This window comes from Triticum dicoccoides, chromosome 6A (genome assembly GCF_002162155.2).
Source record: "Triticum dicoccoides isolate Atlit2015 ecotype Zavitan chromosome 6A, WEW_v2.0, whole genome shotgun sequence".
NCBI lineage: Eukaryota > Viridiplantae > Streptophyta > Magnoliopsida > Poales > Poaceae > Triticum > Triticum dicoccoides.
This window is the reverse complement of record NC_041390.1, coordinates 536949662-536963496: the sequence shown is the minus strand read 5'-3', so window position 1 is coordinate 536963496 and position 13835 is coordinate 536949662. Positions and strand designations below refer to the sequence as shown.

The window sequence follows — 13835 nt, the reverse complement described above, 5'->3', positions numbered from 1 at the left end:
CTTAGACAAACTCAGGGTCTTTTTAGAAGATTGATTGTCAAGAGTACAACGAGTCATTCCAGGATTACCTGGTCGGAGTGGCAGGCATACAAAGGCAGGATAGCCTGGATTTTTTGATGAATACACCTGGCATCCAAGCCTATTACAAGGGTCAACAAAGCTCTGTTCATTAACAAGGAGCCCCCAAATAATATTTGATTCCAGGCGTATAAGCCGGATCGGTCGGGTAGCCATAGCTATGCTCAATGAGCAGGAAGCCCCCAAGTATTTGGTAATCATGGCGTACAAGCCGGATCAAGAGGGTAATCATAGCTATGCTCAATGAGCAGGAAGCCCCCAAGTGATCATATGAAGTGACAATAAAGACACATTTTTCTCAAAGATGAAACGACAAAGGCCCTGAATTTTTCAAGGATGGCTTTATTATATCCATCATAATATATACATTGATAGAAATATGTACATCACAAGAGCCGGTGGCTCAGGTGTAATAAGGCCGAAGATGAGCAATATTCCACGGCCGGCGGGTCTCCTCCTCCGACGTGCGTGAGTCCTTGTGGTCTCAAACATTGATAAGGTAGTATGACCCATTGTTTAGACTAGCAAAAAGGCCCGTGCGATGCAACGGGAGAAAAAAGACTTTGCACAGGTGTATTCATATAGGCATGGCTCAAGTTCTCCCTTTCTGCCATCTTTTGTGTTTCAACATGACACCTCACCCATGTGGCCCTTCTTTTGTGTTTCAACATGACACCTCACCCATGTGGCCCTAATCCTCCTTCCCGCCTTCGCCAATGATGGCCCCAGTTTTCACCTACTCTCATTTTTGCCTCGGTGTTCAGCTAATCTCATTTTTTCATGGGAGATGTTCACCAAATCACACACACGCCCGACACATGGCGAGTCCCAATGTGATGAACTGAAGTGTCATTGAACCATACCAGCGCAAGAGAATGCGATGAACTGAAGTGTCATTGGCCCTAATCCTCCTTCCCGCCTTCGCCAACGATGGCCCCAGTTTTCACCTACTCTCATTTTTGCCTCGGTGTTCAGCTAATCTCATTTTTTCATGGGAGATGTTCACCAAATCACACACACGCCAGACACATGGCGAGTCCCAATGCGATGAACTGAAGTGTCATTGAACCATACCAGCGCAAGAGAATGTTTAAAATTCAACTTGTGCACTTGCATGGGCTAGGATATAAGTACCATCTACTTTCCATACTTCTTTTCATGGTTTTGATTCAAATTTGACCTAAAACTAAGACAAGAATTATGGAACAGAGGGAGTAGTAATCAATTTTTGTTTTTGAAATTCATAGCTATGATATTTTTCTGAAAAAACAAAATATGCACCAGAACCAATTTTAGCATAATCTTCTGATAGTTTTTTTCTTCTGATTACTCATGTGAAGAAGATTTTTAGTTACTCTCATGTCGGTGTGGCTATGTGAAAGCATGATGTTTCTGCACATATGTCACATCAACTTTATGTTGCCGTTGTTGCTTTTTTCACAATTAAGATAAATAACATCTTATAAAATAAATATGGCAAACCTATGTCTTTCTAAGAAATATGTCAGTTATATTTATGGCGAGATTACAAATTATGCACATCGTTCTACCATATTTTATTGTAGTCGATTATAATAAACATTGCAGCTGCCTGTCAATACATTTCTCATTTTCTGAATGTAATTATATGCAGCTAAATATTCATCAGAATGCAAAGTTAGAACAAATATGTATATACGTGAAGTGTATCTTTTCACTCAAAGTTATTGTAATCAGAAGGTCAATTGATGTCACTGAAATAAGTTCCCAGGGGATTAAATAAATTTCAAAATAAGAAAAAAAATCGGGGAAAATGTTAATGACTTGCAAAAAAGAAAAATAGAGGATATGGAAACAATAGTACACCTGGGTCTCACACTCCAGATAGCAAATTGCTTTTGCCGAAATCATCAATGGTCACTGTTGCATGATACTCTAATTAGTTGGAGTCCATCTGAATAAATTGCACTCCAGGAAACGAAAATAAATATCAACAGGCATGAAATGATCACTATGGATATGGTTTATCCGAACAAATACATGAATATTCTCTAAGATCAGATAATTTAAAGAGGCAAATTTATCCCAGGTCTTAATTGTTCAATACATGTCTTAAGGCGGTGGCTTGTGGTGCCTCATGTGCGTGTGGTGGGTGTATACCTTAATTGCAATCTAAAAAAAAACTAAGAGTACATGTTCCGATTTTCTTATTTGAACAATTTGAACAACAAACAGAATTGATGCCTGCATGCATGTTCGATAATTTCAGGTTTTCCGAAATTGCCTGCAAGCAACAATCACTGACAAAAATCATAGACTAAAGAATTTATACAGAATAGAATTGGTAGGACATCTATAAAAAATAAAAATAAAATGCTTGAATTTGGCTATTGGATCCTGGAGAGAGAATTGGATTGCATAACGCTGTTTCATACTAATATTGAAGTAACAACTATATTAATGATAACAGGAATTACCCACATCCCGTTGCTAAATAGCTGATATGGGCATTCCATCATGCAACTTGCGAGTGAATATCGTGTATTAGAAGCATTTCAGTAAGCTCCTACAGGGAACCAAGATAATGTTGATGCATGCATGAAGAAAATCATGGGCAGTACAGCAGGAAGCTGGTGAGGAAGGAAATAAAAAATAATCATAACGATACAAATGCCTACCATAACATTGAGACGAAATTAATGTAAAAATGAACTTTTGAAACCAAATCACAACCGAATGTGAAGAACAGTTTGTTAATGTAGTAATTACAGAATAACTGGAGTTCAACCCAATAAAAGAAAAGATTAGTGTGATGATACGGTCTAACTGGCTATAAAACCAGTAGTTGGTGTTTTTTATTTTGCAAATACTATTGGGCTTATATTGCTTTCAGAAGTCAATAAGCTACTACTATTAGGTAGAACCTCCAGGTCCATACACTAAAAGCAAAAAATAAAGTGGCCTTTAAATTGTATAATCCCAAACGCACATCCACTCAAGCTTCTCTGTATATAACTGACATCTCTCGTCACTTCAGGAAGGAAGCAGTGTATAACTCTAATCACAGCTTAGTCGAAATAGAGACTGAAGAATATGAGTCGTGTTCCCATCATGGCTGTGTCGCCTGAAGCATAGGAATTGTGCATCTCGTCGACCCTATTGTCCTCCACCAGCAATTTGCATATTGGCCTGAGCATGGATGGAACTGAAGCATATGAATCGTGTTCCCATCATGGCTATCTCGCCTGAAGAATAGACACACACATCTTAATATGGTGGTTCTCTGCATGCATACATATTTGCCTGAATTTGGATGGTCCTGAAGAAAACCATACCTGAACATCCACGCTGTTGGTCCTGAAGAAATCCCATACACCTGCAGAACTTTGGCCATGTAAAATTTGGAAAGGTGCAGCTCCTCATCCATACAGGGCGTATGCATAGATAGATCAGAATATAACATATAGTACACATTAGTTTTGAGTGATTTCTTGCTAATCTGGACATATACGATGCGTGAGCGCCCTTCAGCTCGGGCGACACAGCAATCTCATGCCTCTCCCTCTCCCTCAGTTGGACCCAGTGCCATAGGAAGCCGCCGCCGCCGGAACAACCGCCTCCCTACGCTTCCCCGAAACGACCCCCTCTCCACGTTTTCAGCTGGGGTCACCTTGCCGTGTGCGTGCCGGCGTACATCGCGTCCTGCGTCAGGCTAGGTAGGTTACACCTATTTCTTCATATTGGTTTTCTAAACGGAGGTAAGAGTTTGACCTGAAAATTAGACTGTATCTCAATCCATGGTATGCATAACATCAAACAGGTTGTTGGCAGATGCTTCTGAACAGATTTCACGGTTTACCAAATATGGATTGTTAGTAAAAACTGAAAACACTAAAGAAAGAATCAAGAGGGTAGTTTGGCCGTTGAAAATCCATTTACGTAGATGAATGGGGAGGGGGTGCATTGCTAGCACCTAACTCAGAGTCGTTGCTGCTTCTTGCTGCCTCCTACTGGATGCAAGTCACCGCTTGTGCGCTGCTGCCTCAAACACCTGTGCATGTAGCCAACAATCAGAGAGATAGGATAACAAATTAAGGGCAGAGAGCATGAGGACGACAAGAGAAGATGCATCATTTAGTGGGTGCCGTCCGCAGGCCGCACACACCAGGCTGTCAGTCCACCGCCCCACATCAAGCTTAGTCGGGAGGAGACGTCCCCTTCCAGCAGGCGGCCAATCAACCATGGGTCGCAGCCGGAGCGCCAAGGATGAGCTCGGTCGGTATCCATCCATCCGGCGGTCAAGCAGGCCAGGGTCGCAGCCGAGGCGCCGTGGTCACCGAAGCCATTAAGAACGCGGTGATGGATGACCGCGGGCGGGCGCGGGCGACGGTGGAGAGGAAGGGCGGCGGTGGTGCGGATCTACTGAAGCCGCAGGGTTGGGGGCGGCGCACGGCGGAGGGGCGGTGGCCGGTGCTGGCGGTGGAGGGGCGCACTGGATCGTGGAGATGCGCTCGAGGCGGAGATATGACCTAAGTCGTCGTGTGGGTTCTATTTTTTCCGGGTTCAGGTTGACTTGTTAGGAGGATTGCGGGTCAAATTATCAAAAAAAGCGACGACTTTTTGGCAAAAACGCCGCGACGGTGAACTCGAAGACTCAATTCATGCTTTATCTATCCCTAATTACGCTTTCAGTTTGAATTTTAAAACATATTCAAGGTGATACTAAAAGTCCTGTATTTTGGCTAATTTAACCCGTAGTCTTCGGTAAGTGAACAAAAACGGTTCGATATTTTTTCGTCAAACCCCCGTGCACGCATCAGATCAAGCGGCGGCGCTCCCGAAACGATCGAGATGCAGGGCAACGGCGGCAGGGCTCGGGGAACGGTGGGAAAGTGGCGGACGTCGGGGCGAGGTGGCTCAGGTCGGGATCCAATGCGGTGGCGATGCTCCATGGCCATGGCTGCTCGGTCTCCTGGGAAGAAGAGAGGAGGGAAAGAGGAGGTGAGATGGAGAGAAGAGAAGGCAGAGTAGGGACGGCGCGGCTTCCTGCTGCTGGTCCGGCGGTGGCTCCAGGTTTGATTTTCGGATTCCTCTCCTTCCCGCTGCACGATGGGGGTTGCCCAGCCGCCACTCTCCCTACCCCGCGCACCTCCTCCCCCTAGCCGCACCTCCCTGCGTCCATGAAGACGCCGTCGCCCTCGCCTGCATCTCGCTGTTGTTTTGTTGTGCATGGATAAGGAGCGACAGATTTGACAGAAAATAGAAGAGAAAATTTTCTAGCGTAAAAGGAGAGGATCTCAGAACGAAGGGATTTTTTAGCTGTATTTAACGGACAATTTTGTGTGATTTTTCAGAATTTATAGCCAAGGTCTATTTGATTTGTGCAATGAAAATCAGATCCATCCATTGATTAATATAATTTGCTATCCTTCTTCGATTTGAGAGGTCAATCTGCATTGTTATCTATTCATTGGTGGCGATTTGCAAAAGAGAGCAGGAGGCAACGACGTCGTTGTCCACAACACGGTGCAGCGAGGTAGGAAGCCGTGCGCAAGGGATGAAACTGGCGGCGGTGCGCCATGACAGGCCCCAGCAGAATTTTGTATATGAGGCTTTGCTGTCTCGATCTATATATATACATTTTGTAGGTCAGTGTCCTTACTTACCTTAAAGTTGAAGGTAAATCTTCAGAAACAACTATTTTAGGGTTGGTTCAGTCTAAAACCGATCTGAATTTTGTAACAGGGTTCAGCATTGCTCTCTAAATCTAGATATTGTGCAGACCAGTGTCATTATTAAGTAGCTTAAAGTTGTAGTTAAATCTTCGAAACAACGATTTTCCTTTAATCAGTACATAAAACAATGCTAATTGTTGGTTATTCAGGGAGTAGGAGCTTGAGGAATATGCAGAGAAGGCTATGCCGTACGTTGCCTGACACAACAACTAGGAACAAGAGCAAAGTTGGACAACGATCGGCCCAGCAACCACCGGCATAATATCTACACACAGCTACAGTTTGTTGCAAACTAAATATGTTTTTTGGTGGAATCATTAGCCATTGCTTGAGTTTTGATGACACATGCATTCTCTTTGCCCAATGTAAGGAGACCACTCTTGCATACATGAGGCTCTTGTACTTCTTTCTCTGAGATGCATTGCTCTCATCTCCCAGACTGCATTTCAGCTTGGCAAGCCCACCTCCAATCCAAACAACTTTGTGTTCATGAGCCATGGCATGGTAGAGTGATGCAGGCTTTTACGGATTTCTGGAACTGTTAATTCCAGTGTCTTCTGAATTTTGGTCTTAGGAGTTGAAGCGGATTTGATTTTGGTGTTACATTAGTGCACTTTTATTTTGTGAATATATTTTCAGGAGTCAAACCACCTGTTGTGAATTGATTTTCATTGTGAAGCTTGCAGGTGAATCAGGATCTGCATGCTACGGTCTTGCTGGTGCTAGCGGGAGCTCACAGGTGATCTCCCAGTCTACCGCCCCGACGGACAGGAGACGCAGCTCTCTCGCTGGGAGACCGACACGGTCAACCCCATTGGCGATCTGTTCCCGGCCTGGATCAATCGGTCCACGCACAACTGGAGCAAGCAGGTTGATGGATTTTGAGAAGGATGTTAGCTTGAAAGTTGCAACGTACAAAGATTGCTACTAAGTGTTGTCCCGTTGCCTCTCACGGACACACGTATGGATCCGCTAGGCAGACTAGATGCCGATCTCCACACGCCTAGAGTTGCTGGACCTCCGTCCTCCCACTTCAAACTTCATGCATAACCTTCGTCCATCTGCAGAGAAGGTGCCAACTGCATTGCTCGCTAGATGGCAGCCTCGGCGTGACTAGGAGCCTATGACTCCAATGGTTCAATTAAGCTTCTACTTTTAACCATCCCACGCATGACATGAAACAATTCTTTTTTCTTTGTTCAGAGTTGCTTAAAAGGTATGTATGCATTTCAATAAAAAAGATTTACTGATTTAGTCTAATGACTACTGAGGAAGTATGTGACAGGGATGCTTCCCCACCTACCCCAGGATCATGAATGCTAATTACAATTGAAGATCTGCATATGTGTGATTGGGATTTTATGTGCATATATATGAAGCTCTAGGGAGTTTGTGTCTACTGGACCATGCATGCAGTATTTAATACCCACTGCTTTAGATGTTGAATATATTTTTACTATAGTTATTGGAACTAATTTGTTACTTGTATGACAAAAATTGAAACTATTACCATGAGCCCTCTCCATCCCCGTCCGCGATCCCGCCGGCGCCACCCTCCAATCCCCTTACTCGAGCCCCCTCGTCTCGAGCACAGCACACCATCCCATACTCTGCCTCTGCGCTGATCGGCCCGCTCAAGCTCCGGAGCCGAATGCAAGCGCTGCACCCCATCCTCTGCCTCCCGCGAGGTCCCGACCAGTTGCTGGAGGGGAGCCGTGAACGAGGGCAGAGGTAGGAGGTGGTTTACAACGGCGCTGGAGGAAAACTCCGTCGGGGATGGCGAGGGCAGTGCAGATCTAGCGCGGGAGCATTGGGATGGGTTGCCCGCGGCCGGATCTCGCCGGATTCGAGCACGGATGACTCGTGGCGGCGGCTGTGGAGCTCCTGGCATCCTGAAGAGAGGGAGATGTGAGGAAGAGAGAAGAAGGAAGGGGGGAGAGATGCATGGTCCGGCAAGGGTCCAGTCGCCGGCGGCGAGGCGAGGTGCAGGAGGTCCAGCCGATTTGGACCCCGAAATAGTACCACCTCGTTTATATTACAATTTTGTCCATATAAATTGTAAAAGTGTATTATGACATAAGAAGAAAGCGTATTGTGACGGTGAACCCACGGAGTCAATCCATGCTTTATTATTAGGGATAGATTAGGGAGAGATTTTTGCTGACCACAAAGGGTCCTTCCCAAGGTGGGGATAGCTTGTGCATGTCAGTTTGATCATGGATGAGCCGGAACACCAAATCTCCTTCTTGAAAGGTCCTGGTTTTAACCCGGCGGCTATGATAACAACGCGGGTCTTGCTGGTAAATCGCCGATCGAGCCGCCGCACGGTCACGCTCCTCATCCAACAGGTTAAGAGCATCCTGACATGCTTTTCCATTATCATCTTCAACTTAAGCCGCCACACGGGGCGAATCATGATGGATGTCACTAGGGAGAACCACCTCTGCTCCGTAAACCATGAAGAAAGGCGTGTAACCAGTAGATCTGTTGGGGGTAGTATTGATACTCCATAGCACTGGGGGCAATTCCTCCACTCAACAACCTGCGTCCTCTGCAAAGGGACCATAAGCCGGGGCTTGATGCCTCTCAAAATCTCTTGATTGGCTCTTTCAGCTTGGCCATTGGACTGGGGGTGAGCCACGGATGATACATCAAGACAAATATGCTCCCGTTGATAGAACTCTTTCATAGCACCTTTGGATAGATTAGTTCCATTATCAGTTATACTGCTATGAGGAAAGCCAAACCGGAAAATCACCTTTTTGATGAACTGAACCGATGTTGCCACGTCACACTTACTGACCGGCTTTGCCTCAACCCACTTTGTGAATTTGCCAACCGCCACCCAAAGGTGGGTCTTTTTATCTTTGGACCGTTTGAAAGGTCCAACCATATCCAGCCCCCAGACTGCAAACGACCAAGTAGTTGGAATCATCCGTAATTCTTGAGCCGGCACATGAGCTCATTTTGAAAATTTCTGGCAGCCATCACATTTACTGACCAAATCCTCTGCATCAACATGAGCCGTCAGCCAATAAAACCCATCACGGAAAGCCTTGGCTACGAGAGACTTAGAGTCGGCATGATGAGCATAATCTCCGTCATGAATCTCTCGTAGGATCTCTAGACCTTCTTCAGGAGAAACACAACGTTGAAATGCCCCTATGACACTGCAATGATGCAACTCTCCATTGACAATAGTCATTGACTTAGACCGCCAGGTTATCTGCCTGGCTAAAGTTTCATCTTCAGGTAACTCACCCCAGGTCATATAAGCCAAATATGGAACCGTCCAATCAGGAATAGCATGAAGAGCCGCCACCAATTGTGCCTTTGGGTCAGGAATAGCAAGATCTTCCTCTGTAGGTAATTTGACCGAAGGGTTATGCAAAATATCAAGGAAAATGTTAGGTGGCACCGGCTTATGTTGGAACCCTAATCGACTCAACGCATCAGCCGCCTCATTCTTCCTGCGATCCACATGCTCCACTTGATAACCTTTGAAATGACCAGCAATAGCATCAACCTCGCGGCGGTAAGCCGCCATGAGTGGGTCCTTAGAATCCCAAATGCCTGAAATTTGCGGAGCCACCAAATCTGAGTCACCAAAACACCTCACCCGGCTTAGATTCATCTCTTTAGCCATCCGAAGACCATGGAGTAAGGCTTCATACTCAGCTGCATTGTTAGTACAAGGGAACATCAACCTTAAAACATAACGAAATTTATCACCTCTTGGGGAAGTTAAAACAACTCTAGCCCTCAAGCCCTCCAACTGCCTGGATCCATCGAAGTGAATAGTCCAATATGTGCTATCCGGCTTCTCCTCAGGCATCTGTAACTCAGTCCAGTCATTGAGAAAATCCACAAGTGCTTGAGACTTGATAGCTGTCTGAGGCATATATTTCAAACCATGGGGGTCCGAGCTCAGTGGCCCATTTGGCTACCCGACCTGTGGCCTCTCTGTTCTGAATAATATCCCCTAAAGGAGCAGAACTAACCACAGTGATGGGATGACCAAGGAAATATTGCTTGAGCTTTTGAATAGCCATGAATACCCCATATACTAGCTTCTGCCAATGCGGATATCTCTGCTTGGATTCAATGAGTACCTCACTGATGTAATAAATGGGCCGCTAAACCGGATATTCCTTGCATGATTCCTTTCTTTCCACAACAATTGCCACACTGACAGCTCGGCTATTGGCAACCACATATAACAACAAGGGCTCTTTATCAATGGGAGCAGCAAGGATCAGCGGCTCAGCTAACTGTTTCTTCAAGGCTTCAAACGCTTGATCAGCAGCATCACTCCAGACAAAGTGATATGTTTTCTTCATCATCTGGTACAGAGGGATAGCCTTTTCTACCAAACGGCTTATGAACCGGCTTAAGGCCGTGATATGACCCGCCAGATGATGAACATCATTAATACACGTCGGTTTAGCCAAGGAAGTGATGGCCTTGATTTTTTCCGGGTTAGCTTCAATGCCCTGTTCAGAAACCAAAAACCCCAAAAGCTTGCCTGCCGGTACACACCAGACACACTTGGTCGGGTTAAGCATCATCTTATAGACCCGAAGATTGTCAAAGGTCTCTTTCAAATCATCTACCAGGGTTTCCTTCTTCCTGGATTTCACAACAATATCATCCACATAAGCATGAACATTGTGTCCAATCTGACCATGAAAGCAATTCTGAAGACACCGCTGGTAAGTCGCCTAGGCACTCTTGAGCCCAAAGGGCATAGACACATAACAGAAGGCTCCAAAGGGAGTGATGAAGGTTGTCTTCTCCTGGTCCTTAACTGTCATCTTGATCTGATGATACCCAGAATAAGCATCAAAAAACACAAACACTCACAACCCGTCGTAGCATCAATAATCTGATCAATTCGAGGGAGAGCGAAGGGGTCAGCCGGGCAGGCCTTATTAAGGTCTGTGTAATCCACACACATGCGCTAAGTACCATTTTTATTAAGTACTAGCACCGGGTTAGCCAACCATTCAGGATGAAAAACTTCAACAATGAACCCTGCTGCCAAGAGCCAGGCCACTTCTTCACCAATGGCCTTACGCCTTTCCTCATTAAAGCGACGAAGGAATTGCTTGACCGGTTTAAACTTCAGATCAATATTGAGAGTGTGCTCAGTGAGTTCCCTCGGTTCACCTAGCATGTCTGAAGGTTTCCATGCAAAGATGTCCCGGTTTTCACGGATGAACTCGATGAGCGTGCCTTCCTATTTTGGATCCAAATTGCCATTGATGTTGAACTGCTTGGATGAATTGCCAGGAACAAAATCAACCAACTTTGTGTCATCTGCCGACTTAAATTTCAACAGAGGGTCATGCTCTGTGGTTGGATTCTTCAAAGGTGTCATATCCGCTGGGTCATCATTGTCTTTGTAAAACTTCAGCTCTTCTGTTGCACAAACAGACTCAGCATAGGCAACATTGCGCTCTTCATGTTCCAAAGCTATATTCCGGTTCCCATGTACCGTGATGGTACCCTTATAACCTGGCATCTTGAGCTGTAGATAAACATAACAGAGCCTCACCATGAACTTAGCATAAGCCGACTTCCCAAACAAAGCGTGATAAGGGTTCTTAATCTTAACCACCTCAAAGGTTAATGTCTCAACTCTGGAATCATGATCATCACCAAAAGCCACTTCCAAAGCTATCTTTCCCACCAGATACACCGACTTACCAGGCACCACGCCATAAAAACAGTGTTAGACGGCTTAAGATCTTTGTTAGTCAAACTCATACGACGAAAAGTTTCGTAGTTAAGGATATTGATACTGCTGCCTCCATCCATGAGCACCTTAGTGAATTTGTAACCTCCAACCTGAGGCACAACCACCAAAGCTAAGTGACCCGGATTGTCAACCCGGGGTAGGTGATCCTCACAGCTCCAAAGGATAGGATGTTCAGACCATCGGAAGTAACGGGGAATCACCGGCTCAACTGCGTTCACCGCCCTTTTGTGAATCTTCTGGTCTTGTTTACATAAAATCGTAGTGAACACGTGATACTGTCCACAATTCAATTGTTTTGGATTACTCTGAAAACCAGATTGATGTTGCTGATTCCCTTGACCAGACTGCTGATTAAAACCACCTTGATTGCCTTGGCCATGGAAACCATAGTTTGAACCGCCGCCACCAAAGCCAGGCCCGTGAGAGCCGGATCCTGAACCGCCATTCAGGCCATGATTATTCTACAAAAAATTGGAGTTCCTATACTCCCTCATAATGAAGAAATATTTCCACATATTATTCGCCGGCTTCTCTTGCATGTCATGCTTTGGGCAAGGCTGTTTCATCATCGCTTCAAGGTTAAACTTTGGCCCTCCAAACCAAGGCGGCTTCCCCTTGCGACGCTAATTATCATTATGTGCATTGGCGCTGGCCACAAAGTCTAAACTGTTCTCCGCTTTGCGCTTACTGTTGCCACCATGACCCGCCATGTTATGATGTTGTCCCTTCACATTGCCGCTCTTCTTTCCTTTACCCGCCTTTTCTTCATTAGAGTCGGGGTCCTTGGTACTATCAGAATTAGCATATTTGACGAGAGCCGCCATGAGCTCCCCCATGTCATTGTAGTGGCGTTTAAGCCGCCCCAGTTTCTGCTTAAGGGGTCGGAAATGACAATTCTTCTCCAACATCAGGACTGTTGAATCGGCATTGATACTATCTGATGAGCGTATAACAGCTGAGATACGGCGCACCCAATTGGTTGTTGACTCGCCCTCACCTTGGACACAGGAATCCAAGTCCAGGATCGATAGGGGCTGCTTGCACCTTTCTTTAAAATTTTGGATGAAACGGGCTTTCAACTCTGCCCCTGATCTTATGGAGTTAGCGGGCAACCCTTTCAACCAAGTACGAGCCGGTCCGTCCAACATCATAGTGAAATACTTAGCACATGCAGCATCACTGACATCCAGCATCTCCATGGCCATCTCAAAGCTTTCAATCCAAGCCTCAGGGGGCTGATCTGCCATGTAATTAGGCAACTTACGAGGGCCCTTGAAATCCTTAGGCAAACACTTGTTGCCCAGAGCCGGCGCTAAACATGGCATACCCAATGTTCTAGATGTCACTCCTGCCTCCACAGATGTTGACGGATAAACCGGAGGTTGCTGTTGAGCCGCCAGTTTCGCCTCCCGACGCGCCCTACCCTGATCCACCAAAGTCTGAGAATCAACACTACCGCGCGCCGGGTCATGCCCATGAGGCTGGTTACGGCGCTGTTCACTGCTTGAAACTGCCGGCGAGTCAATGTTCCTGCTATAACTCTGGCTTGGACGAGGGGTTGAGTGAATCCGTTCACGGCTATACGAATATGCTGCCTATTGAGCCACGACCGTTTGAAGAAGTTCTCCGGCCCTCCGCATCTCTATCGCAGTTGGAGACTCGCCTTCAACTAGAAGAGCCGCCAATCATGATGCCGCAGCGATCATATTATCCAAAGGGTTAGAATAATGATCTGGTGGTATCGGCACATGCTGAGGTGGAGTCATATTCAAATGAGGCGGGTCCATAGTGTGTGGCTGAACCGGTGCTCCAATCACGGGCGCCTCAACCTCTCGGTTCACCATGGGCGGGTTACTGGTCCCTGCCCTGGTGTGTTGAAAAGGTTTCTCGCATCATACTCCAGAGGTAAGCGACTCTGGTGTCTCCTTCTCATGACTTCGTTTGAAGCGTTCTGATCCAAGGTGAGCCAGAAAGAGCCTTCCTAAATCTGTTGTACCTGGCGTCCAAAGCATCTCGCTCTGTGGCCATCCCAGCGTTCTCAGCCGCTAGCTATTCCTTGGCTTGAGTTATCTAATCTCGTAACCTTGCAACATCCACCTTATGTTGTTCCAGAGTCTCCGGGGTCACTTCTACCCCCATCAAAGTCGCCAAAGCTTCCAATAACTCCAGCTGAACCTAAGCCGGCGGGCGCACAGAGTCGCTAGCAGCAGATGTTGTCGCGGCCGTTGAGCTGGAGGTCATAGCCTCGGCAGTCGTTGAGCCGAGCGCTGGCTGTGTACCGG

The 13835-nt window shown here is 46.2% G+C and overlaps 1 long non-coding RNA gene across 3 annotated transcripts; it reads right to left on the bottom strand.

Annotated features, from left to right (window-relative positions):
* Window positions 1-2742: 2742 nt before the first annotated feature.
* On the bottom strand, window positions 2743-4609 carry LOC119317750. 3 transcript variants are annotated; one of them, XR_005153741.1, is made up of 3 exons: window positions 4223-4609; window positions 3393-4108; window positions 2743-3302 (listed from the first exon to the last, which is right to left on the bottom strand). It is a non-coding gene; the product is annotated as an uncharacterized LOC119317750 (long non-coding RNA). The 3 variants fall into 3 exon arrangements; XR_005153740.1 differs by having other exon boundaries at window positions 2751-3302; window positions 3393-3759; window positions 3829-4609; XR_005153739.1 differs by having other exon boundaries at window positions 3393-4609.
* Window positions 4610-13835: the final 9226 nt, after the last annotated feature.